The sequence below is a fragment of the Camarhynchus parvulus genome, chromosome 3, assembly GCF_901933205.1.
Source record: "Camarhynchus parvulus chromosome 3, STF_HiC, whole genome shotgun sequence".
NCBI lineage: Eukaryota > Metazoa > Chordata > Aves > Passeriformes > Thraupidae > Camarhynchus > Camarhynchus parvulus.
Genome location: NC_044573.1, coordinates 18,778,830 through 18,805,307, shown reverse-complemented (window position 1 = coordinate 18,805,307; position 26,478 = coordinate 18,778,830).

Below are 26,478 nucleotides of genomic sequence, written 5' to 3'. Positions count from 1 at the left end.
GTTTGGTGCCAAGCAAACATATGGATCTTTAAATGCATTTCCCTTGGGGCTGTGTTGAAATCATCCACCAATAACATGGGCCGAATTCCCTTCCAGATTTGCAGGCTGGCTGCCCTTATTATATGAGGTTTGAAATGCAGCTAATGGTGCAACAATTTCTGTTTTGTCAGTTTGGGATGTTTTTTTAGAATTTGTTTCACTAAAGTTTTTCTTCTCTCACTCCCTCCCAAAAACCTTCCTTTCACTGTGGAAAAGTTTTATTTTTATCTTCAAAAGCCACAAAGGTTCTTGATTCCTTTGGGAATTCTTGTCTTCATTTCTCTTCTAGTTCTTCCCTTTTACCAGGGAAAATTGATATAACGGGAGATAAATGGAAGACAGAGTAATACAGGTAAATATTCTTGTCTTTGCATCTTTACAATAATTAAAATTATTACTTTAGGAATATATATATTTTGGAAAAGTTATTTTTTCAGAAAATATTGGCTCTTTTTTTTAGTTGTGATAGTCTGTGTTCTTTAACAGGAAGTGGTATTGACAAAGCTGCTTCAGACATCATATTTTTAACAACAGGACTTTAGTGGGCTTCCACAACAGGTTACATTACACTTACAGCAGAAGTTATAGCATAGATCCTCATCTATGATCTTGCTATTGTGTGTACTTGCTTTGCTTGTGGATGTAGTCTTATTTGAAATGTGTCCTTCCCTTCCTGTAGTGAAACTCATGTGTCAAAGCTTAGTACAGTGTTCCTCCATAGTAGTCACTATTAAAGTAGGTTTTAAATATTACTGTAATTACCTCAAGTAATTTAAATTTAACTCACTGCACTTTCTTTAAAACCTTCCCTTTATACTTAATCAAATGCTGAAGTGGTGCTAAGAAAGATGGGCTTCGTTTGACTTTGTCAAATTCCCTCCAGTGCTACAACCACAAGTGAGTGTGTTATAACAATTTACTTGGACATCTGCATGTGCCGATGTCTCTTGTGGTCAAAACTGTGTTTTGGCTAACTGAGAGAACTAAATGGCACAAACTGTGTTCCTAGATTTGTGCCCAACATAATCTCCAGAGCTTTGAAGACATTTAGCTTCTGGCTGGCCAGCCAGACCTGGTCAGGTTAGCTGATGATGGCACGCAGAACTTTGAGGCGTTCAAAAGCAGCTTAATATCCAGCGCCAGGCACTGGATGGAGACCACCTTGGAGGGACTTGGTTTTAGGACAGCAGCAGGAAAATAAAATGTTTTTTCAATAAATAATTGGGTGGACGTGTTAATACTACACAGAGCAGAGCAAAGTTGTCTGTGCCAGTTCCTTCTGTAAATTAGTAGAGCTCATTTAGGACCAGCTGAACTGTGCCAAAATACATCAGACAATGTCCTTACATGAGTGGACTTACTGGGGGCTTTACCCATGTCATCTGAGGATCTGCTTCTCCTGGATAGTACAGATGATGTCAAAAAGTTCAGTAGTATGCTTTTAATTATTATTTTCTTAGAAGCCTCAAAAAAATGTAGGTGAAATGGTGGCATAATACTGACAGCTGGAGAGGGGGCACTTGTGTTCAAATTCATATAACCACTACTGGCAAGCTGAAAGATATTCTTACTCCCTCAAAAACAGAATTAGGGGCTAATTATAGACCCACTGATGTAATGAGAACATTCTGACCCACCATTATAGTCCTAATCATAGTTGTAAGCCTGGTAAATTAGAAAGTCTGTTTTTCTTGCTTTCTGCATACAAATTCAATTTCAGAATAACATTTTGCGTTATTTCAGGGAAGTTGCAGGGCTCTGAAGGTGATTAAAGTTACTCAGTCATCAGCAGCATGACTTGTAACCCACCCAAAGGCTGCTTATAATAGTATTGCTTCATTTTGTTACTTGTCTTGAAAATTCCTTAGCTGGAGGCGAGATGTGGTCCAGGGAACCTCAAGTGTTGGACTTAAAAATCAGAGCTTTGTGCAGCTACTACAGCCTGCTGTCTATTTTGTTAAAATCGTGGTGGGAAGGGGAAAATGAGGAGTGGGGGCAGCCTGGGGGCATTGAGTCCTGCATGGAGCATGGAGCAGTGTCTGTACTGCAGCACTGTGCTCTCTGGGGCACTGTCCAGAGCAGGATCCACAACAGAGGAATCTGTGCAGCTCTGTGACTTCACTGTGTAAATCCAAGCTCAGTCACCATATGTTTGATGGCACATGGACTTTGTGCACTGTTTTTACCAGGTAAGTGCACCGAGTCTGGCACCTCATACTTAAACACATGTTTTTGCCGAAGAACTTTGGTCTCAGACCAGTTGACTGAACTGTTTCAAGGCAAACCCAAACTTTCAGTGTAGTCTGTACTGTCAAAAATCATTTAAGCTAAATTATTTAGCTGCTCACCCTGGGTTCCCTTTGGTCTTATCTGGGAAGAGTTATCTAGTCCCTTCCCAAAGTGTTTTTCTGCTTGGAGCCCAGGCTCTGCATGGCTGTTTTGTGTGAGCGGTGTTTTGGACTCAGGGTAGAATTGAGAGTGGAAGAGCAGGAGCCAAATGTTCAAGAAGTTTCTTCTGCCTCCAGGGGCAGGATTGGCGCATGGATGACCTGGGTATTACATGCGAGGTCAGCACCAGAGTAATGTTAGCCTGTTAGCATGCTTTGAGGTTGGGTGGCTGCAAGTAGGTGGAGATGTTGCCCATTCACTCAGAGATAAGCTGGGCTTTCCTTGCACAGCCCAGATGCAGAGACAAAACCTCTAGGTCTTGAGTGTGTTTGGATCTGGTGTTGCAACCTGAGACCTGAGGTACACCGAAAGGTGAGCTGTCATAACAATATGCACGGATGGAAAACAGGATCCCAGAGGATTTGACCTTCTTGGAAGACAAATGACATGTACTGCTGTTTTTTTTTGTTTTGTTTTGTGGGTTGGTTTGGGGATTGTTGTTGTTTTGCTTGTTCATTTGTTTGTTTTATAGGATCAAAAGCAATGAATAATGTGGGGAGCCAGAATAGTGTTTGAAGCTGGCAGTCAGTACTTGGGAATTAGAGATATCAGGCATGATGCAATGTAATGAGACATGCTTGGAGGGGTGAGGGAGGACAGCAGAGATGGTGAATAACCTTCAGAGGAAAGGCTCTGGGGGACATAACCACATTTCAGAGAAGATGTAATACTTAAGGAGCAAGAGGGGCAGTAGAAAATGTCAGAAGCTTTTGAGAGAGACGGAAGGTTACAATCTTTTCCCCAGTCACCACTTGGAAATAAGCTTCTCTTTAGGAAAGAATCAGAAATATTTAAAATTTATGTGATGTGCATTAAATAAATTGCATTTTCAGCTGATCCCTCAGCCAAATTTTAAACATGGTCAGAAGCTTTTCAAAGCTTTGTAATCTTTCAAATTATAAATCAGTGTTTATACACTGTATTAAACTCCCAGCCTTTGTGATAAGCCACCAGATAAAGGACTAGAAGCCAGCAAATATTTCTTGCTAATAATTTCAGAAGAAGTTCTTCATTCTTTCCCAAAAGATTGAAAAAATTGATTCCCAAATTTGGTTCAACTTGTGTGGATGACTGCTGCTTTGGATATATAGGGTATAATTCTTTGGGGAAAGGTTGGGAAGTTGTTGGTAAAACAACACTTGAAAGATATGTTAGTTTAGCAAAGGGAAACAAAAGATACACTGTAAAAAAACCAAAACTGCTCTGTTTAGTTGCTCTGTCCCAAATAAAATGTGGAAAGTAAACCAGCTGCAGAGCGGACTAAATGCAGAGCTAAAAGCTTGTGCCATTCCATTGCAAATGTCATGATTTTGTGATGTATTTCATAAAGCTGTAGCTCATTTAAAGTCATGACTTTCTGAGAATTTTTACTTATTAGCATTTCAAGTTTTTAATCTGAATTGCATGAACATTGAAAATATGCTCTAAAAAGTCTTGAAATCCAAAGCAAAGAAAAAGCAAAACACTAATTATCTTTAGTAAAAAAGATAATTTGGGGATTTTTTAAGCTGGTCATAAAACCTTGGGGTTATGTATCTTGAGTGCTATATGTGAGTAACCTGTATTTGAGTGCTACATTTCGTCACCAACTTCAAAGTGATTATCCAGCCTCAAGAGGAATATTTGCTAAGTAATACAACCAGGTCAATATGAGGGTGATTCCACTGCATGACTTCACTGCCATGTGAATTTACCAACATGTAATTTAAAACTTCATTCTTGCAGATAAACCTTTTTTTAAACTATACTTTTTGAGGTGAACCTGGAAAGCATCTGATCACCATCCTCCTCTCAATTTTTTTTCTGTTTTTCATATTAGGGAAATGGTTGTCACTTATTCCTTGATATTCAGTTCTTTGGTGAAATCTAAGTTCTTCAGCCTTGCCTTATGTCATGTTTTGTAGGTCTATATAATTTTTATTGCTCAATGTTTAACTGGGTTAGAGGCCTCTGGATGAGATCTTGCAATAGCAAAGTTGCACAGAATAACTACTGCCCACCTCTTAGGAATGTTGTTCACATTTTTAATGCAAACCAAAAAGAGTTTTGCCCTCTTGCAGCATATTGATTGTGAATTGTATGTGGTTTGTCATATGGTGTAACTCCAAATCCCCCAAGATCATCTATAGTTTGTGATAGTACAAAAAGTAACAAAAAAATTTACCTTTTTTAAAATGAATTGGCTTAAGAATAACAAAATCCAATTTAACTCTCTGCTTAAAAAAAGGGGTTGGGAGGCAGGCAGGAGAATTATTTTTTTGGGTGGAGAGCTTTTATTTCTAGCTTCATACCAAAGCAAATTTTTATGGCTGAGTTATAAACCCCTGAAAATTGCAGTTCATAATGGAAACATTGGCAGACACTGAACGGCACTGCTGTAAAGTAGTATGAAGCTTTAAGTTTTTCCACTTTTAGACCTGGAATAAAACTAAATTACAACACTTTCCATACAGGCATTTGATTTTCCCCCCAGTAATTTCTGGTGGATCTGTCCAGTGTTTCCTGACTTCCTATATTGCCGTTGCACTTTTTCATATTGACTGCGCAATTGGTTTCATTCAATCGGTAGATTTACCAATGGCGATGCTCAAAGTGTTGTTTTCTACGGCAGAGGGTGTTGGGGAATGTAATACTGGCTTGAGGACAGTTACACTGAAGATTTATGGAGGAAGTTTACAGCAAATGGGGTTGGAATGAGTGTTATGGGACTCACAAAACATGTGAAGTGATAAGGGTTCTTACAATATTGTTCTGCAGAATAGAAACATTGTGTCAGACTCCATCCAAACCCATTGACCAAGTGGATGAAAAAGCACTTCAAGATGGTAATATCAGGATTGTTTTTCTTTCCCAAGGCAGAAGAAACAGAGCAGCAATGTGATTTTTCACAGCATTGCAATATGCTAGAGTATTCCAACAGGAGCAATTTTATCTGAAAGTAGATGTGAAAGCAAAAGGCAGAATGGAAGTCAGCAAGTGGACAGGGCTTTTTTTTGGAATTATTCCTGGAGCCATTTCTCATACTGGCGCAGGCTGCAGGAAGCTGAAGATCAACATGTGGGTTATTTATAGCCATTTGCAAATGATCTGTTTAGCTACTTCAGTCCTTAGGGCAAGACTTGCAACACCATTCATTTGGCCCCATGGTATTCCTGTTACAAATTATGGGGCCAGGGCACAGGCAAATAACGTAGCCTTGCTTCTCTGGTTTGGGTCCCTCCTTGAAGATGAAATGTTTTGTTTATTATTATTGCTTTTACTGCATTCCAATGGATTTGTGGTGCTCTCTGGCATGAAAAACTCAGGGACATGGTATATTCCTAGCTGGTTTGTATTTAGCTATTTTATATGGGCAGTTTTGCCTTCAGCCCTGTAACAACTCCCCAGACTCTTGGGGCAGTTGGGACTTCTGGAGTTCTCCTTGAGCAGCTGGTAAACTTCCTTGGACTGTAATGGGAATGATTTTAAATCAAGGGACCTCATGATTTTAAAAATGAGGGACAGGTGCCTGAAAATTAGCCTTAACATCATAGATAAAGACCCTTTTAAAAGGAACCAGATCAGGAGATAAACACTCCTGTCCAGACGTAGCTGAAAGTTGTACCTACCTTTTGCCAGAAGTTACAGTACCTGTAGGTCTTCACTGAATGGAAGTGTAGGAGAGATGCATAATCTGCTGCAGGAAAAGTTCTTTAGCCCTCACTGAGGAGCTGAGCTATTCCAGCCGACTTTGTAGGTGAATTCCAGTAGCTGCATCTGAAAAGCTGTGTAGTGTTGAGACCTCAGGAAAGTGATGAACTGGAGCAAGTCCAGAGAAGAGCTGCTACAATGGTTAGAAGGCTAGAGAATGAGAGGTTCTAGGAATTCCTGATGGAACCTGGTTTGCTTAGTTATGGGTGTAGAGGGGTGCAGTTGCCATCTTTCATTATCTAAGGGAATTTCTGAAGATTTTTTCAGACTCTTTGAAAGACACCATAGCAGACAGACAAGAGGCAATGATCATGATTTCTAGCAAAGGAAATCGTGTTTGGACGCAAGGAATGTATGCTTCATCATGAGAGTGGCAAAGCACCATGAAAAATCTATCCCTCCTTGGGGCTTTTCGAACCTCAACCAGACCAGACCCCACATTGAAGAAGGTGTTGCTCTGAGGAAGTTGGAGCAGGTGACCTCCTTAGGTCACTTCCAACCTATTTTTTCCTATGAACCTGAATTCATTTTACCAAAGGAAGCATCAGTATGGAAGAAAAAGAAGTAGCAGAATTGAGGATTTGAGAAACAGGCATGTATGTATATGACCAAATGAGAAAAACAGGCTTCCAACTATTTACTTTTAGTGGTTTAGTTTTCCTTTGGAAAATAAAATTAGAAATAGTCTGAAAGAGAGAAATACAGTTAAATCAGAAGAGCTTAATATTTTTAGCCCCTGTTTTTCAGAAGTAAACCATTATTTTAGAAGAGTATATTTTCATTGCAAAGCAGAGAATGATTGTATGTTCTTTAATATGCAGTGAAAACTACAAAGGCAACACTCTGCAAGCTTTTGTGTAAATGTGTGTGTATTAAATATAAATAAACTGATGTATGCATTTTCAGTCAATGTACATAATTTTACATCTTAAAAATTGTGAGCATGGAGATGTCAAATAGGATGTTTTGGTAAATAGAACTCTCAGAAGATTATATAGCATTATGAAAAGCTAAGGTCGGGTTTTTTGTTTGCTTCAGCTAAAGGACAGTTGTGGAGGGTAAGAAACGTGGAGAACTGGGCTTTTGCTAATACCTCCTCATTACAGCAATCAGCCTTGTCACTTTGCATTGGTTTTACTCTAAAGCTTGCCAAAGAGATCACCTGTCCTATAAAACAGTCAGGCTTGACCAGATTAATAAATAACTGGGGACAGTAATGGTTGCTCAGTTGTGCTCATGGTAGAGCCTATCTTGTACAGGAAGCCAGGAAGCATATTTGGGAGCAGAAGCCAGGTCTTCTCTGTGCTGGTCCCACTCACTTTCCTCTGGCCTACTCTGTGTATTTGTTGTTAATACAAGAACCAAAATCAACTGAAAGCAGATAACCTTGTGTTATAGGATCCTGATTGTTTTTAAACACTGATAAGGGCACTTTGTAAGATTAGCTTTTGATTTGTAGCTGTTTACATTTGGAAGAGACTGAGAGATGCTAATGTCCCTTCTGGCATTTGTAGATATTTTGTTTTCTAAGATTTGTGGATTTTACATAGCATAAGATCAAGCAATAACAGAGCTGTGACAGGCAGGATTGCTGTTGAGGTACAGAACTCAGGCTCCAAGCAAGTTGCTTACTTTGCAGGTCAGTGTCTGCTCTCTCCAGTGACTCCTTTTGCATAAAGGGTCATGACTTTAGATGGAAGAGTCTGTAAAAAAAGACACAGCAGGGTTGCATCTGTGGGTGGATGAAAGAAGACTTTGAGCTGAGATTTCTTTTCTGCTCAGGTAAGGTTTCTTCCTGCACCATAGATGTCCTCAGAAGACAAGCAAACATAGGTTCTGTTACTGAGCCAAAAGGAGCAGATAAATCTGACAAATTTTGCTCTTCTGCTATTTTTCTCTTCTTGGTTTATGAAAGGTCACAGTGTGAACCACTTCAGTGCCTTCCACTGTTTTCTTTTACATTTTACAGTGCTTGCATGATCTCAGTGAGGGAGCACATTTATTGTGCATGCCATTCAGTTTAGATTCAACTGCAGCACATGATTACAGCAACTTAGAGGAAAAAAACTGGAAAATAATTCCCTGATGTAAAACTGGTAACTGAGCCAAAACAGTAGTGCCAGTTATTTCAATGCCTCACATAGTGATTTACGAATTCACTGCAAACACACTCAATGATTTATTGGGACAACTGTGCATATTAACCAGCTCTGTCAAAACCTTGCATGCAAACTTCTTTTGATGATAATTTTTCCTTTAATATTTTACAGAGAGGCATTAGAAGGTGACAGTAGTGAAAGCTTATGTTTGCATCATATTTTTAGTGCCACCCATGAGTTTATCCCGTCAGTCTCCACTGTATTATTTTATTTGGGAAAATATATGCAATGTCTCATGCAAGAACGAATACCTACAGGACTGATCTGAACCCTATAAATATTTAGTAGGCTGATTCATAACCCATTTTTTTCACACACACGTATTGAGCATGCATGCACCTACTGCCTACATGGCTCTCAGGCTGCTGAGGACCATGAGAAATAGTTTGTAGCTGGCATCACTGATTGTCTTTCAGCCTTTGCCTACTCTTTCCTAATTTGCACAGATTAAATTCATAGGATTTACAAAACAGGCCATGGCTGAATGGAGGAGGATGGAGGGTTGCAAGTAAGGAAAAAGAAATTTATAGGAAATGTCTGTTAACCTCTTCACTTTATGGCAGCTCACACGCAGGTAAGTTCATTTTATTTTAGGCAGGCATTCACTTAGACTTATAATAGTTTCTATCACAAGCCACTTGTCCAGAAAAAGTACTTTCAAAGAGTGCTTGCTGTGATGGTAAATACAGAAGCCCTGTCAACCTTTCAAACTGTGTATGAGGCACCAAATACCTTTCCACAGGAGAACATTACAGATGTTGCCTTCCTACTGAACCTGCAACAAGGAATGACTAAATGTCACCTGCAGAAAGTTTTAAAGGTAAATTGAATTAATGAAAGCCCCAGGTTATTTATTTATGTTTTGTTTAGAGCCTGAGAGAGGCAATAGGTTAGATTTTCTTTTGATACAATGAAGGCCCATCCCACGACCTTATCTATGTGCTGGCAAGGTGAAGCAGAACAAAGTGCCAGCACAAAGCAGACAGTGAGAGCTGTCTAAGGGCTGTAGAAGGAAGTTGGAAGTAAAGACTTGTTTCTCAGTGCAAAAGCTTGGTCTTTTTCCTCCCTCCTGGTTGGTTATCTGCAAATAAACCAGATACCATTATAAACATTTTGGGAGATATTCTCATGTTTTTGTAAGTGTTCAGTGTGGTTTGATTGGTACCAACCCTAGAAAAGTTCCTTTTATTCGCACTACTGAGTGTGTCTAGGGCTCAAGTATCTCAGTCCTGTTGCATATCTGTTTTTAAAAGCCATATTTTTTATAGCTTACATACAGAGTCTCCAATGCACATTTATGTGCTACAATGAGGTCATTTTTTCTGGATAATTGGGAAAGTCAAGTAATTGCTAGCAAAAGTAAACATTTCTTTTCACGTCCATGAAGCAAGTCTTAGAGCTGTTAGATACCTACACTTTTGAAATTAAACAGTGCTTTACATCAATGTGAAATCCATCTTGAGCTATGCTATGATGTCATCTGGCAATACCAGGGCACGTGTAGGCCACTTCAATGCCCTTCATTCATGATGGGGATCCTCATTGTGATTTCACTTTTCCCTCAGACAGCAAAAGGTGTTCTATAAAAGGTGGTATTCATATAATTTGTGGGTATTTGTAGCATGCCTGTTGTCAGCTTAAGACACCAGTGGGACAGGCCAACAGAGTTTTCTCTCTATTTTTTTATTGCCTTTATGTTCTCCAAAGAATGATCTTGTGGCTTGAAAGCATTTACCTGGTAGCAGTAAGATACTTTGGAATGATCTCTTTTGTTTATTCCAGACCAAACAGAGCAAGCTTGGTCTGTGTCTAGGCTTCCTTATTTTATGTGGTGTCAGGTCACCATTTCCCATTTCAGCTCTGGTGGCCATTGCAGCTTCTCTGCTGATACACCCAGCTTAGTCTGGGACCCTTTAGTACCTTCCTCCACAGAATTTCCCACAAATTTTTTCTTGGTTCATCAGTCTTGACATAGGATGTGACTATAAGAGCAAGATTTGTCCTTCTATGTCAGAAATGTTAATTCTGAGATTACTGCTTCTAATGCAGCATCACAATCTTAGTCACTTTTCTGCTTCCACCTACTGTCTGCAGTTTTTGCTACCTTATGTCATTCACTAAACTCTTTGACTCAGCTCCAGCAGACAAGACTTGTCTTTTGTTATCTCACAGTCTGGTGACCCAAACTCTGACTGGAATGTCAGTTAATTATTGTAGCTGTGATTATTCCCAGTAATTAGTGGTATGTATTCCAGTCACTGAGAAAGGAATGAATTTAGGTAGCATACAGCCAAATGCCTTTTTGATGAGGGAAGGACAAAGCTTATGATCTAGAAAAAGGATCAGATTTCAAATTTTGTTGCAATGAAGGTGGGTGCACTACATAGGAGAAAGGGAAACAATACGGTTGTAGAGGCTGAGAAGTTTCATACAGGGGAGCCCTCAGTTGCAGCATGAAGGCTGAGAACAAATAAATATGGGGGGGGTTGACAGAATGGAAGAATAAGAAATACAGGATGACTTACTGCAAAGGCCAGTGAAGAAGAACCATGGCACCTCAGCTTGAGTTCATTCTTGACAACAGGGAGCAAAAATCAAAATAAACAGAAAAAAAGTTCTGGAAGTGGATCCTCAGCAATAGGCACTGATAAACTCTGCCCTCTGATGTGTGCTTTGATGCCCTGAAATGTTTCAGAAAATGCTTAATTTGTGCATTGGCTCCTTAATCTCTTTCACTAGTTCTGAGTATTTCTTAGGTTAATATTCAGTGGATTTTACTTCATCCTGGATGTGATAGACAGTTGTTGATTTGTGTACTTGATGCAGCTTCAATAACTTTCTCCAAAGAAAGAAAATTCTGGAAACCTCACAGAATTTTCAGTCTCTGTGGATCTCTCTACTGGTAATCAGTCACCTTCATTTTGTATTTCTGAAATATCAGCAATACCTTCTCTAAACTAAATAAGCTTGTGTTGCCCTGGGAACCAGCTGGTTGCCCTCATTGCTTTCTGACTCCTTTGAAATCCACATGTTCCCTCAAAATCATTAATTAGATTTGCCACTGTACCTTATCATAATTCTGTAACTGCTTGGTACAATGCAGAAAAAACTTTCTAGAACATTGCTTCTGCATATTTTTGAAACAGACTTACACACAAGTGGCGCAAATGAAGGATAAGTTGAGCAAAAAATATTTCTAATAAGAATTAGAAAACATCACTGTAAACACATCACATTTTTTTTGAAAGTTGTTGAAAAGCAGGGATTATAAATGCCTCTATTTTCCATATCAGTTCCCTTTCTCCCATGCACCCATCTGTACTGAATATTTTGTGTGCTCTCTCTAGCTGCATCATTTGCTTACTGGTGGAATCTCACTTTTTAAATTGCTTTGAGTCAGCATGAAGCAATTGTTTGTTCTCTTTGTCATTGGTTTTACAAATATAAGCCAAAGTCATGGTTTAAGCATAGGATTTCTCCAGCAAATAAAGAAATTAGAATAAAATCTAATTAATAGCAATAGCCATGTTACCAAACAGATGTACATAAGTGAAATCTTTTCCCAGCATTAAGCACGAGTGGGGTAACTCTAAGACTTGGGTGTTTTCTTTCATCTCTGCAAGTGCTCAAGGCCAGGTTGGTGGTTTGAAGCAACCTGGTCTAGTGGAAGGCAGTCCCTGCCCATGGCAGGAGGGTTGGAACTAGATGATGTTTAAGGTCCCTTCAATACCAAACCATTCTATGATTAATTTCTGGGCCAAAACCAATTTTCATCTATTGATTACTGTGGAACAGTGTTTTAAAAAAAACCACACACTCATCCACTTACAACAACCCTTCAAAACATGAAGGTTTGTGGAACAGGATCTTTCCTGGTTAGGTTAAAGTAGTCACACTCCCTTCAATCATTAAGCTCTGATGCCACATAGACATTTACAAGAAAGTATTGGCAACCACAGAAGCATCACCATAGACTATACAACAGTGATGGTCCTCAGGCTGAATTTGCATCCCATTGCTTTCCCATCATTCCAGGAGTGATCAGGACCTGTGTTTTAAAAATGGTGAGGGAGGACATAACTTTAATTTGTCATGTGTCCTTTTACCTCATTTCACCAAGTGGCAAGCTTAGACATGCGTTTAGCCATGGTTGATTTTGGCTTTCATTTCTCTTCCATTTTTAAACTGTGATAGCCTACTTTGTGTTAGAGTTTATGGCTGAAAGTCTGTGTTTTGGGTTTTCCTCAAGGACCACAAAGGAATATTTAGCAGGTATTTCAACACCTTGGTTGAAGATGTGAAGTTTTGAAACTTATAAAAAGTTTTCTGTATTGAAATGCCTCTCTCCAGGAAAATAATGGAAGTATAAACAGAGTAGAATTCCATGGCTCCTGTGGCTTTTTTTGCAGTAAATTCAGAAAGATGGGGGCAAAGGGCAAGATGCTTTAAAAATTACAAATTATGAAGAAATATAATTCTGTCTATTTTTAAGCCTCATCTGAGATGGAGATTAATAAAGATGAAGATAAACCAAACCAAATGAGGATGATTTAAACCTCTTTTTCTTAGTCATAACTGCAACTACAAGTCTTGCCAGTGAGTATTTTTGATTTCTACATGTGTAAAATTGTGTTCATTTTTCCATTTGTTCATTGACACCTAATCAAACCTGACTTATATACTGACCAAGCAGTTTTCATAAAACCTGTGTTCATGAACACCAGAGAGCCAAATAGAAAACTTGGGGGGGAGGGTGTTTGGGGTTTTTTTTTGTTTTTTTTTTTTCTTGTTACAGGTTAGGGGTGTTTTTTATCATACATCTATTAGAAGAGTGTTAACAAAGGATTGCAGGACTTAAGGGTGCATATTTAACTGAGGAACATCATGCAATTTTTTACCCAAAAGAAATGAAAGAACAAATTGTCTTCCAGATGGGGTTCTACCTAATTTCAGACCCCTCCAAATATTTTTAAATCCCCTGAATGAACTAAAAATTGAAATCTTTCTAGCTCTCTCATCATAGGCTAGAATTGGCTCTCTCAATTACAGGCTTTGAAGAAAAGCCATATCCTGCCTCAGCAAGCAGTTCACTGATCAGAACGTGAGTGGTTTTCCCATGTTCTCTGGGTAACCCCCAGCTGTACAGGCTGCCTGCAGAAGCAGCTGCCCGGGGGCTTTGTAACCACATTTGCAAACTTCTCCAGCTGCAGAGGTCTTCAAATGGCAGCAAAGTCAGTCCTGGAGTCAGGTAGTGTATTCCATGACCTTGAAGCTGGGTGGCATTTTCCTGCCCTCTTGGTAGGTGAGCAGCTATATTTTTTACACACTATTTAGACACCAAGGAGGACAGGAAGGATTTAGCAAACATCCAAGTACTTCACAATGAGAAATTTTCAAATGCAGGCAAATGCAAGATTTCCTTTGAGAAATGACCATTTCTGTCACTTTTTTGAAATACTATGTATTTTTACATTCCATTTTACATTGCTAGCCACATTTCATGACTAACTCATCAGTAAGGTTCAATTAAAATTTTATCTCAGCTTTTAGAGGAAAATAATGTCTTAAAAACTTAGCTAAAGAATGAAGCAATATGCATTGCTTCTTATGCAGAGAAAAGGTTTTCAGTGGAGCTTGGATTATTTTTATGAATCTTATTTTTTATTTAATAACTTTTTTGATTGTTTTAATATTTTCTTGGAATATATTTACCTTTTAACTAATTTTTTGTCCCTAATTTTACCTGCTAACCTAAGAGGAGAGCTGATGCAGAAGAGAATTTTGAGTATTGCTGTGCAACTACGTTCAGATGAATCCCTGAACTTGTTCCAAACAATGCTGCTGTTGGAGCATTGCAGAATCAGGAAGCAAATCTTGCCTTCCAGCTCCTGGCCCCCTAGCTAAATGACAGATAAGACTGAAAAAAGGTGTTAAATTGCCTATGATGGGAGTAGTAATTTAGTTAAATACAGGTTGGTTAGGACTATGTCCCTTTCCTATGCAAAGTATTTTCAAGAAAGTAGGGATTCACAATTCTAAAATTTCCTAGATTGTAAGGAGCTGGATGCTATTGATACCCTTGTTGATAAACTTTTTCTGGGAAGCTTTCAACCTTATTTGCTTCACAGGATTTCAAAAATAAGAGAAGCACCACCGCCACCGTGAAGATTTCTGGTGAGTTGACATCAATATTGCACTCCAGAGCTCTGGAAGGATTAATTAAATTACAGCTTGCATGTTGTGGGAGGGAGGGTAAACCCTGGTTTATCCAGCACAGAAAAATGAGAATGATGACTGATCTGGGTGAGCCAGTCATGGGGATTAAGGGGAAAGGAAAGAATTACTTAGAGGATATTCTTAGCCCATGAACAAATGAGCTTGAACAATTCATGAATCAACGAAGCTTTTGGAAGAAGCTTAAATACAGGGTCTGGAACAGTCTTTTGGTCAGGAGAAATGGGTGAAACACTGACCTACTTTCAGTGGGAACATGGTTAGTTACGAAAGGAGCTCATATAATGTATTTATTGAGTGGCCCAAGAGCCCAGGAGGTCCCTCCCCAGTCTGTGGTCTGTATTAAAGAGAGCAGAATAACAACAGCAATGTCATAACAGGGGTGGTGATGCCTACTGCATTCTTCAATGTTCTCATTGCTTTTCATATGTATCTTTATCTTTTATTAAATAAAAAAAACCAAATTAATAAAATCACTGTACTTCATTATTTTACAGTCAAAACTTTTGAATAAGGATACAATGAACAAAAGTATTTGTTGAAAGAAGGAAGAAAAAAGATAGGAATGCTGTCTTTCTTTTCCCTCAAGTTTTTCTTCTCCTTGTGCATATTTGTTAACTTGCCAAGAGCCTGTGTTGTTGGCCAAGTGCTCTCAATTTTTAGTAAGGTGAAATTAAAAAAAAAATAGTCAAAGACATTTACATGACCTATGTTTTTTTGCAGAGTGTGAAATGAAAACTTTCTACACTATGATTACTAAAATTGTATTTGCATTGTGAATGATGATCGTTTCCATCTAGTATGGCAGATGCGTTCTGTCTGATGATCCTAATCCTCTTTCTCATTGGCTAAATAGCAGGATCACAAACTCGGTTATCTGCAAAATGCTAATTTTTACCCTTCAAAGCAGTTTTAGCCAAAACCAAGCATGATTTGGGCATAGGCAAGGATTAATAGGCAGAGAGTTTTGTCTGTAGCAGTAAGGTCATTCAGGGGAGATCAGAGGTACAGTAGATTAGCATCCCCATTGTGTGCCTGCCTCCTTCCTGGGAAAACCTCTGCTCAGGGCAATAAAGCTGCTTCAGTCCCATGGCTGTTCTGCTGAAGCCTGTGTCAGGGCACATATATCAGCTTTCCAAAGCAGCAACAACACATTAGCTCATTAGTAGCTTCACACAAAACAGATCTGCAGCCTCTCAGTCAATAGCACATAGCTGCCTTTGTGCAGGCAGGATTTTGACAAAGCACTGCAGAGTGTTGCTTAAGCTCCAAGGAGGAGTGAGACAGTGACAAAGAAGAGACAATAAAACATGTCATAGATCCAGTTAGATTATTGCCACAAACCTTTTTCCCTGATTAAATATTTCTAAAACATCCATAATGTCTCAAGACAGGCACCCATAGGTTTAATTTAATGAATTAAAGACAAAAATTTGAAAACACCACATCTCACTTCTCTGATTCTCTTAGGTCTTAGAGGCTGAAATCACATAAGATTTATGTGAGACTGAGGCTTTTAAATGCCACTGTCTTTTTTTTTCATAAAAACAGAATTTTTACCCAGTCAACATAAAATAAATACGAAAATCTTTTTCAGCCCAAAATTTCACTCTGCTGTTCACAGAAGCTAAGAAATTTTGGTGGAGGAAGAGAACAGGATATTTTGTATCTTACAAAATATTTTCAGATATTTTATGTGGAGAGCCAGTTGATCCAGATTTTATGGATTAAATTTTATGTTCAATCACTAATAGAGACAGAGATAGTGAAAACTAGCTGATGAAACTTTCTGTCAGAGAAATGATCCTATATGCTTAGACACTTTTGAAAAACCTGCTCCAACATGCCTCCTTAAAAAATGATTAAAAATAATAAAATTTAATTCTAATATGTTCTTCTAATATGTTCAAAATCTATTTCCCACAGACACTATATATTTCCATGAAAATGTAGCATTGATTTTCTCTAGGATCAGAAAATTGCCACCTTTCAAACAGAACATGTTTTGTTTCAATGGGAGTATATTTGCTGCAAGCATGTATTTAATGCCTCAAATAAATGTTGGAGCTGTTACAAAGTCTGATAAAAAAGCAGCATAACTTTCATGCAAATCTGACAGCCTTGGCAGGAGTTTAACTCTATAATGCTTGTGGTAAACGAAAAATCCATTTAGGTGATACAGATTCTAAAATACCCACCCCATGGAGTACTCTCAAGAACTCTCAAAATTAAGGCTGAAACTGTTTGGGTAATGCAGAGCTATGAATTTTCTTACAATGTAAAAAGTTTAAAAAACAGCATTCATTTTCTTTGATTTGTTCTGTCTTCCCACCAGCACCTTTCAAGGACAGTGAGTCAAAGAAATAGTTTACTGGGGACAGGTACAATATTGACAAACAATGGATTAATGCAAAACAAAAAACTGCATTCTTCCTACAGAAATTGCAATTTCATAATCTTTCTGAGGACATTACAGAAAACCAGAGTGACATTTGAAGATTTTCAGCCCCCAAAGAATGTGAATGAATTCCTAACCTCATGGGACTGGTTTAACCATTAGAATTTATTGTAAAGGCTCTGAACCCAATTTTTTATTTATTTATTGCTTGCCATGGGGTATTTTGAAAGTAAGTGGTGAGTGCTATGGAAAACAATGTGAAGTGACCACAGCCAGTCATCCAAACCCCAGAAGCTTTGCCCATTGACTTCTGTCCCTGTTGCCAGTTCCTGTGAGCAGGAATGTCCCACTTTAGTCATTTCCTGAGCGTTTGTCTGGTCTGCAAGGCAGGCTGAGTGTCTCAGTTTAGCCACTCACTGCAGACCTTTCCATTCATTTAAAGATGATACCTGAACTGTTTTTCACAAGACTTTCTCAGTTTGAACACTTCATAGTGTGCTTGATTGTGAGAGGGGTCTATACTATTAAAACTTTAATGTGAATCATGAAGTACTAATGATAAAACATGATTAACACCTTCTACCTCACATGTGGTAGCTTTCATCTGACCTTTACTCAAAACTGTTTTGCCTCATTTTTTTATACCATCATTAATCTGCTGAGTTTCAAAGCATTTGCTTGAGGTAGATGATAATATTAATAATTTGCAGACAAGGAAAATAAGGTACAGATGCATCGCCTCCTGGGAAATACCAGTAACTCAGCTAGCAGAGCTGCTGTTATCAAGGGAGGTTTTACAAAATTTCCCAAGAGAATAAAAATACTAAGGGAGGATTTGTCTGTGAGCCACAGGAGGAATCAGGTTTTTAAACCAGGAGCTTTGTTACAGCTCCATGTACTAACCTTAGGCAGAGCTACCACCACAATTTAATTGCTCAAATCAAATTATGATTCTTTTCAAAATAAATACCATATGGCTTTTTTTCAAGTGCTGCAGTAATCATTTTACTTCTTCCTACACAGAAATGTTAAAAAAGTACAAAATCTTTTCTTATCTGAAGCAAAATTTCATTCAAGGAACCATGTTTACTATTCAATTTTTTCCTTTTCTTTTGTAATCCAGATATTGACCTTCCAATGGTACAATAGCTAAGCTGAAGCTTTGAAATATAGTTACAGTGAGTTGGGCAATAACAAATTCTTTGGTTCTGCTGGTTTGGTTTGGGCTGCATTTGTATGCTTTTAATAGCACATTACAAATTCTGTCTTTCAGAAAATAACTATTGAATTTAAGGACATTTTTATATTTATGTAGAAAATTTTAATTTTTTTCAGGTATTGTAGATGTCAGAACTAGCAATAAGTAATTCTCAGAGGGTTTTTTTAATATGTGAATGTACAAGATTTTTTAATCTTAAAAAATATTCTAATTTTTAATCTCTTATCCCTAACCTGAAGTAGTCACTATGTCACCCCTTTAAATCTCCTTTTAAGTCAGGTGCCCTTAGCCAGGAATTGGTTTTTTAAGACTGTATATATAATTGAGCTAAAAAGAGACTGGATTTTTTTTTTTTGTAGTTTCCCTTGCCTAAAATACCTTTAAGTTAATTTTACATGATGTAATGTCATCTTTGGTCATGAACCTAGATAGAAACAAATTGTGAAAAAAACTTGAAGTTGCAGAAATTGTTAAAACAGGATCTGATCTGCCTCCCCTTATGTATCACCAGTTTTCAGAATGGAACTGGAACATAATCACCTTATTATCATTGTCATGCCATAATTTCCTAGAGGTGTCTCAGGTGTTTTTACAGAAGGTGTTGCCAGTTGATTCAGAGTGATGTTGGACAGTATGAGACAATGTACCCATGACTCTCTATTAAAATGCAATTACAAAGGAAAAGCCTGATTCATCTTCTGGGGCAGACAGGAACAGTTCAGGAACAGGCAGAAATGAGGAGTGAAAATAACAGACTGTTGGGAACTTACAAAAGACAGAAGAAAAACCCCAAAACTGAACTATAGTGACTTTTCTTCATCTTACCAGCCCTCTTTCAAAAAAATCTGAATGTAAGAGAAAATGGTCCTCTCTTCCTCTTCCATTCCCCATCAAGAAAATGTTACCATTTTCAGGAAAGTACAAATTAATCCCTAAAAATCCCTGCCTGAGCACAGAAGTTGGAATACGTGCTGGGAGCTGTAATTTGTTCATCACAGCCCAGCTCCCTTCCATAAATCAGGATCTGCAACTGGATTATATCACCCATAAAGCCATTTGCCAGAGGTTCCAGGGTGAACCTCTCTTCCCTCATCCTGAGTGGTGACCTTGACAAGAGCACTCTGGTAGTAAATAAACATGGAGCATGGGTTGTTCAGCTGATGTCCAGCTTTCTGCTGAAAGGCAGGTACAAATGTCGAGGCTGGACACTCTGGAGAGAGGGAGGCCAGCACAAGACAGAGGTAAGAGTTCTGTGTATTTTAACAGTAGTCAGGGAAGAGAATGAAGAAAGAAAGATTTAGAAAGCAAAAAAATCCCACTTTTTGTCTTCTCTGGAAACAGAGAAACATACTTAAAATGGGGTTTTGAGTGTTCACCATGATGTTGCCTGTACTGCTTGTTAGACTTACCAGGCTTCTTAAATCCTCTATATGATCATCCCAAGATTGTGGCAGTAACAATCTGTTTCAAACATGTCCTAAAACTGCATTTTATTTGCCTGTCTGAGAAGCTGCTTTTCTCTGCCTGTTCCCACTGGGGTGCAGACCAGACTTGCACAGCAGCATGAGAAATGAGAGCTTGGGTTGAAGCCCAGGTCTCAAGCCCAAAGTCGGTCTATACAAAGAGCCTACAAAGATCAGTCATGGCTGACCTCTTCATTTAACCCCACAGAACAGCAACAGATACAAAACTCAACCAATTATCATATACTGGGAAATTCAAAGTGTGCCTCCTCAGTGCTGCCATGACAGGTTTTCATTCCTGTGATCAGAATGATTCAAAGAAGGCTGATTGCTGTCTAAAGTGAGGCTCTAAAAAAGCAGCTAATCATGACCAGCAGTAATGTGCAGAACCTTGGTGACAAAGGAAGCCCTGAAGAATAAAAAGTCTAGGACAAGGTGGCAAGTCATACAGGACAGTGCAGACTGCTATGACACCAGTGACACATATCCCTGTCGCAGCAGCGACTGCAAAGACAAGCCATTCTCCTCCCAGCAGTTCAGTGTACCTCAACAAGGGAAGCCACAAGCCAGGAAAGCCATCCTCTGCAGGAAGAGTGTCTGTCTGGTCTCAAGTCCCCTGTCATCATCTCTCTGAGGTGATGATTCTCTCTGAACTCTAATATTTGGGGGGCGCGGCAGAGAGGCAAGTAGGCAAGAAAACAATTCTTCACAAAATAGATCAGACTGGAAGGGGCCACAGTGGGTCACTGGTCCAACTTCCCTGCTCAAAGAGGGTCATCCCAGAGCACATTGCACAGGATTTTGTTCAGACAGTTCCTGAATTTCTCCAGTGAGGGCTTGCCTATTAAATTAAATGTTTATGCATTCATGATTTACTTCTTCTCTGTAGCTGTATTATTTTGTTAAAATAATCTTCATCATGGCAATTATTAATGTAAAGACAGTAAGTGGTTATTGTTATAAAGTCTTAGATAGTGATGGTAGGTGTAGTTAGAGAGCTGGGAATGAAAAGATCACTATGTGAGAAAGTATTTCTTTTTTAAAGATACTTAGGGGGTTTTTATTTGATTAGCAGGAGTTAAATAATTTGTTTATTTGACAGCATATTTTAAAAGACCTTTGAGAGCAGATCACTGAATGAGTTGGATGGAGGCCACCTCTTGTCTCTGAGGCAGATGGATGGATGGGAGGAAATGCATTTAAGACAAGTTTCCTGTGCCTCCATTCAGGAGGGAGGAAGGAGGCCCCCAGTGGACCCAGATTTCAACCCCTGAAGCATACCTTTGCCTAAGCAGGACAATGCTGAGCATGAATCAGGAGGGTAATTTGAGATTCAGGTCTCTGAAACAAATGTATGAATAACTTTTCTTATTCATTGACCTCTTCTTTTCCTCTTGTTTCAAAATCACTTTTTTGGGGTTTGTTTATTAAAAGGAGGTGATATTTGAAATCAAAAGTTTATCAAATAATAGAACATTTTCATTCAAAAAATGCAGGAAAGAAATACATCAACTTCAAAGAAAAAATCAGCAAGACAAATTTCATAAAGCCGAGGCAAACTGGCGGAGCACCATCATATTGAACCTCTGCTTTTATTTCTGAAGGGAGCTCTCCCATAATTTGGCATCCAACACTAAGGAAAAATTAAAGACTGCTTATTTCCCAACAGCAGCAAAATGCCCTAATTTTTAAATGCCTAAAAATACAGGTATAAAACCTTTCACTCAGTTAATTGTGTGTTGATTCCTTTTCATCCTCTGTCCCTTCAGAGAAGGGAACACAACTCCACCACAATCACTCTCTATGTGCTTGCCTAGAGGTGAATCCTGGTTCCTGCCTAACCTCACTTACCAAGGATGGGTTTGCTTAGTCATTGCAGATGAGTCCATCCATTTTCTGTATTTGAGAATACACTCCACTGGGAAGAGCTGACCTCATCCAACTGTTTATTCTCCTTCTTTATAAACCAAATACTTCATTCTGTTGGTGGGGGTTTCTCCTGCTGCATCTTGCTGCAGATAATTGTCAACTATCTGCCATAAAATCAGAGGCAACCCATATCCTACCAGTCACTGACCTGGAATTCCAGAAGGCACATAACCCTTTGAATGAAAGCCATGTCACTGGAAAACTGCCTGTTTTTTCATGTCTGGGATTTCCTTTGCCACAGAAATCACTCAGTCTGGTAAGGAGTCCATCCAGGAAGTCCTCACATGGTGCTATTCAACCTGATACTCCTCACATGTGTGGCCTTCTCAAGCAGGTGCCTTTTCTTGCTTTATTAAGAGCAACCAAATTGGAATTTTCATTAATTGGTTCTATGCTGCCTACCTGGGACTGTATTTTATTTAATACAGCTTATTTAATAGTTTATTTATTGGAAAAGGATTCCAGGTGTCTACAGATGCAGTCTACACAGTAATCTGCTAGCCAATAGGTGCTGCTGAACTCTAGGTTAGAAGAAATTAAACTGTCCGGCACTCATTGGGATTTGTCTCATTCACTATGTCATGGTCCTTCTTTGCATGGTTCTTAACTAGTTTTGTGTCCACCCTCTGCTCTCCACTCCTCCAAGTAGCTACAACTGCAAACCTGTGAAAGATCTGCTTACATATTTCTTTTAAATGCTCCTTTTCAAAGTGCATCACAGAGTCAGTGCATTGTTGCAGTGTTTTTTGGAAATGCACACTAATGACCTGAGAAACCAAAACAACCCTCAAAACAGTTGAGGAGAATTCACAGGAATTCCTTCATGCAAAGCTGGGCACCCTAAAAGAAAAATGCTTTCGAGTTCAAGCCATTGTTTATTTTGGAGCATGTTTCTCTCTCTGCTTTCAATGGTGACCTAGGAATGAGCTCACCATTGGAAGCAAATCTGTCTTCTGTTTCCACTCCTAAAGGATTACCTACTCTCTGAAGCTCATGGGGTTATTGATGGCCTTACACCAAAATTATGATTTGGAATTCTGTGAAAAAAATAAATACACACAAATTCACATGTGTGTGACACTGACAGATTTAAAGAAAAAGACACTGTTGAACTATTACAATAGAAAAAAGATTAAATTTGTAATAAATAAATGGCTTCCTATATTTGCAAATATTCTTCTTTGAGATTGAGCAGGGAAATACCTGATCTAGCATGACTGTGCAGGAGAACAGCAAAACCCTGTTGTTCTGTAATGTGCATATGGGCTGTGTAGCACTTGGCAGCATCTCAGACTGAGATCCAGCTAACAAACAGCCTCGTGCTGCCTTTGTGGAGGGCTGTTTGAAATGCTTTTCTGCAAGCAGATCCTGCAAGCTGGTGCTGCTGTCAGCTGATCTGTGCTTCAGCTGCAAGGCTGCTGACAAGCCAAGCACAAGCTGCTCTGCCCATCACTCTGCGCTGCCCTGCAGGAGATGATGAACATCAAGCACCAGAATGCACTAATGCCACTTTTGATGACAGTCTGGGACATCGAAGGCAGCAGTGTCTGCCAGCAGGGCCAGCATTTGGAAAAGGCACATGACGGACACCTAAGGTGTCATTGCCAAAGATGCCCTCATTTTGATTTCATCCCAACACCTGTTCTGCTGTTCTTGTGAGTGCACACTCCTTTGAATCTCATCAACCTAGGGTCAGACCGGCCCAGGATCTGCTCTCCAAATGCATCAGGAGCTTTGCATTTCAGCCTCTGCCCAGTGCCAGTGGTGTAAGGGGGAGTTCAAGAGCTGGTGGCTGACAACTGTCCCATCAGCCTGCAAAGTTGGAATCTTTTTTAAGCCAAAAAGAGATTGTTTTACTTTTCCTCTAGCAGCAGTTTACCTATCCAACTGAGTGTTGCCAGAAAGGCAGATACAGTAGTGACAGACATGGTATGACACCACAAGCAGAACCAAAAAAAAACCCACAAAGAATAGGCTCTATTATCTCTATTTGGTGAAATGTCTTAGAATCTGCTTTGAAGTCCCTTGTTCTGAAATTCCTGGGGAATTACCTGACAGCTGATTTCTTAAGCTTGCTTTGGTGTCTTCTCATACACACCTCTCCTTCTCCCTTTCCTGCCCTTTTGTCTGTCCTTCATACATTTTAGAGGGAAGGATTATAAAAAAGCCACCCTAAACCCCAAATCTACAGATGCAGGAGAGACATCTCTTAAGTCATTGCTTCTCTTTTTTCACTGATGTATTCTCTCAAGAGTGATAATCATCTTTTTTGAAATGCAGGTCTAAGACGGAAGGAATTTTTATCTGGAAGAGTAATATAAATTAGCTTTGACTGCCAGTTTCCACTGATTATTACTTTCCAGGCGGAATTCCTACGAATTCTTGAGGCATGACCTCTGATGAAAAAATAAACCCCTTTAAAACTTGTTTGAGAAATTCCAGATAACTTTCACAAGAGATTTAATTTTAGAGCATTAACACAGTCTTGGTTGGAAAGATAAAACTACAATGCAGTTATTTGGTAGGAGTCATTACTGAACAGTGAAGTCATTTGAGCTTATTTTACTGTGCTTATCTTTTTGCTCTCTTTTTTCCCCTCTCAAAGTAATTTTATTATGCATTACTCAGTGCACTCTGGATTCACCCTCATAAAAGGATAAAGTATCTCAGCAGATATCCAGGCTTAGGCAGTCAGTTTGAGAGCAAACTCACAAGACTTAGTTATCTACACCAAAGAGCCAGTGCACAGGGTATCATCTATGTATTGTAGTTAGTGTTCACTTGCTTGTAAATCTTGGGTTTGTGCAGCTTAAGCAAAGGTAAAAGCTGCCACAGATAGAAAAGAGCTGTTTGAAATACCACTGCCAAGCACTTACTAATGGCAAAAGCATCTTTGAATCAGATTTCACCTCTCCTAAGCAAATAAATTAAAGAAAATTTGCACTGTCTAATAGAGAAATCCACTCTTCTGCACCTCTATGTGATCTGCAGATTCATGAAAAGGTGAAAAACACATTTTAGAAGATATTGTCTTATGCTGCAATCATTTTCATACCCATCTTGAAGTTAGGGCTAGGGCCCCTAGTTCTTCATTTTCAAAGGCTGCAGACACTGCAGTGAGGTACTCTGCCTTTTGGAACTAAATGACCTTTAAGGTCCCTTCCAGCCCAAACCACTCTCTGGTTCTGTGACTATGGAGTCAAGCATGCTTCTGCTCAAAGAGCTGTTCCAGTGTCTGCAGTCCTGCAAAAGTGCCTGCTCTGCACAGAGTGAGTTCCCTCTTGGAACTCAAAGCGAGCCTTGGAGTGCTGGAGCAGTGGCACTGCCCAAACCAGGGCTCCCAGTGCCAGCTGCTGCCAGGGCAGCACGCCTGCCTCAGGGCTAAGGGGGAGAGCTGCACTGCTGTGAAGGCAACACGATCCAAAAAGGTCAGGGCTTTGAGGGAAATAATTCCTCTGTCCTCACTTGTGACTTCAACCCTGCCAACTGCATTACAGCTGGCTAGGACCTCCATAGCAGGGCAGAAGGATCAGACACCGCTTTCCACTCACCCTGAGCAGGAACGAGCAGCTAGCTCCAGCCCCAGGGACAAGTCCAGCTGTGCACTCACCTGTACCTGAGGCAATGCCTTGTTTTTTTATTTTTCTACTCAGCTTGTGTCTCCTGAAGTGCTTTTCTTCCCACACAAGCACTGAGGGCTGGTGCTCCCCAAGGCCTGCTGAGAGATCACCCTGGCTACCTGCACAGAGGCACCTGCCCAGTGTCATTGTGCTGCTCTGTCTCATGTCTCTGTGGGAGTAGGCACTGCCTGAGGAGAGGGAGCTTCAGAGGTCACTAGAAGCTTCTTTTATGTGTGAGGACTAACTTAAAATAAAGCCTAACCTTTCCTTCCTGACAGCTGCTTACAGCACTCAGAAACTCACTGCCCTGCATGAAAAAACCATGATCATTTTTTGGCTAGGAAAAGAAAGTTTTTTGGGCAACTTGTTTTCATTTGGAAAAACTCCCTATTTTCCTGCAGAAACATCAAATTTAGTCCCCCCTTTGTCTCCTGAGTTTTGTTGTTTACCAGTCCCTTCTCTTCCATTAGCTCACACTGGTCCATCTCGCTGACAAAAGAGAAGAACAGAATCTAACAGCCAAAAAAATCCTTTCTCTATTTTATGCAAATATTTTTAGTCACCAATCTTACAGCTTTACTGCTTCTGTCTATGCCAGGTCAGAAGCATTTTGCACCTTGATCTTCTCCTCTTATTGGTGCTCTCCTGTCAGCAAGTGTTGCATTATTTCTTTCCGAAGCCCCATCCATATAAAGCTTCTTTCTTCTTTTCAGCACATCCCCAGCATCAGGAATTCAGATAGTTGAACTGGTAGCAAGGTGATTCCGGCTGAACAAGAGGAAAGTGGATTTACACTCAGTGATTACATGGAGCAGTATTTGCATCCAGCAATATTTTGACATGCACAAAGGAGGGTGTCAGGTGGTTATATTCATATACTTTTTCCCATTCAGGGAGGGCCCAACCTTAGCCAAATCAACTGTTTTCTCTGCAACTTAGCTTTATGGACCAGCTTATTTACCATGTGTAGAGTTCAAGTGCATGATTGATAGTGTCCTTAAACAGGACTCAGGCATCTACCTGAAATAAATGCACTTAAAGAGCATAAATTTCGGGAGGGGAAAGCCAAAACTTTCTCAGCTGCTTTATGAGTATCTTCATATAGCACCCATTGGAATAGATCCATACCTTGCTTGACCAAGTTTGTTAACCAGAGCTGGACTAGAGTTCATTCCTCTGAGAAATGTAGGCTTTTGTTTTCAATAAAACATATGGGCCAAATTAGTATGTAAATAAATGAATGACTTTCAAGAATCCCAGATAACACTTGCTGAGCAAT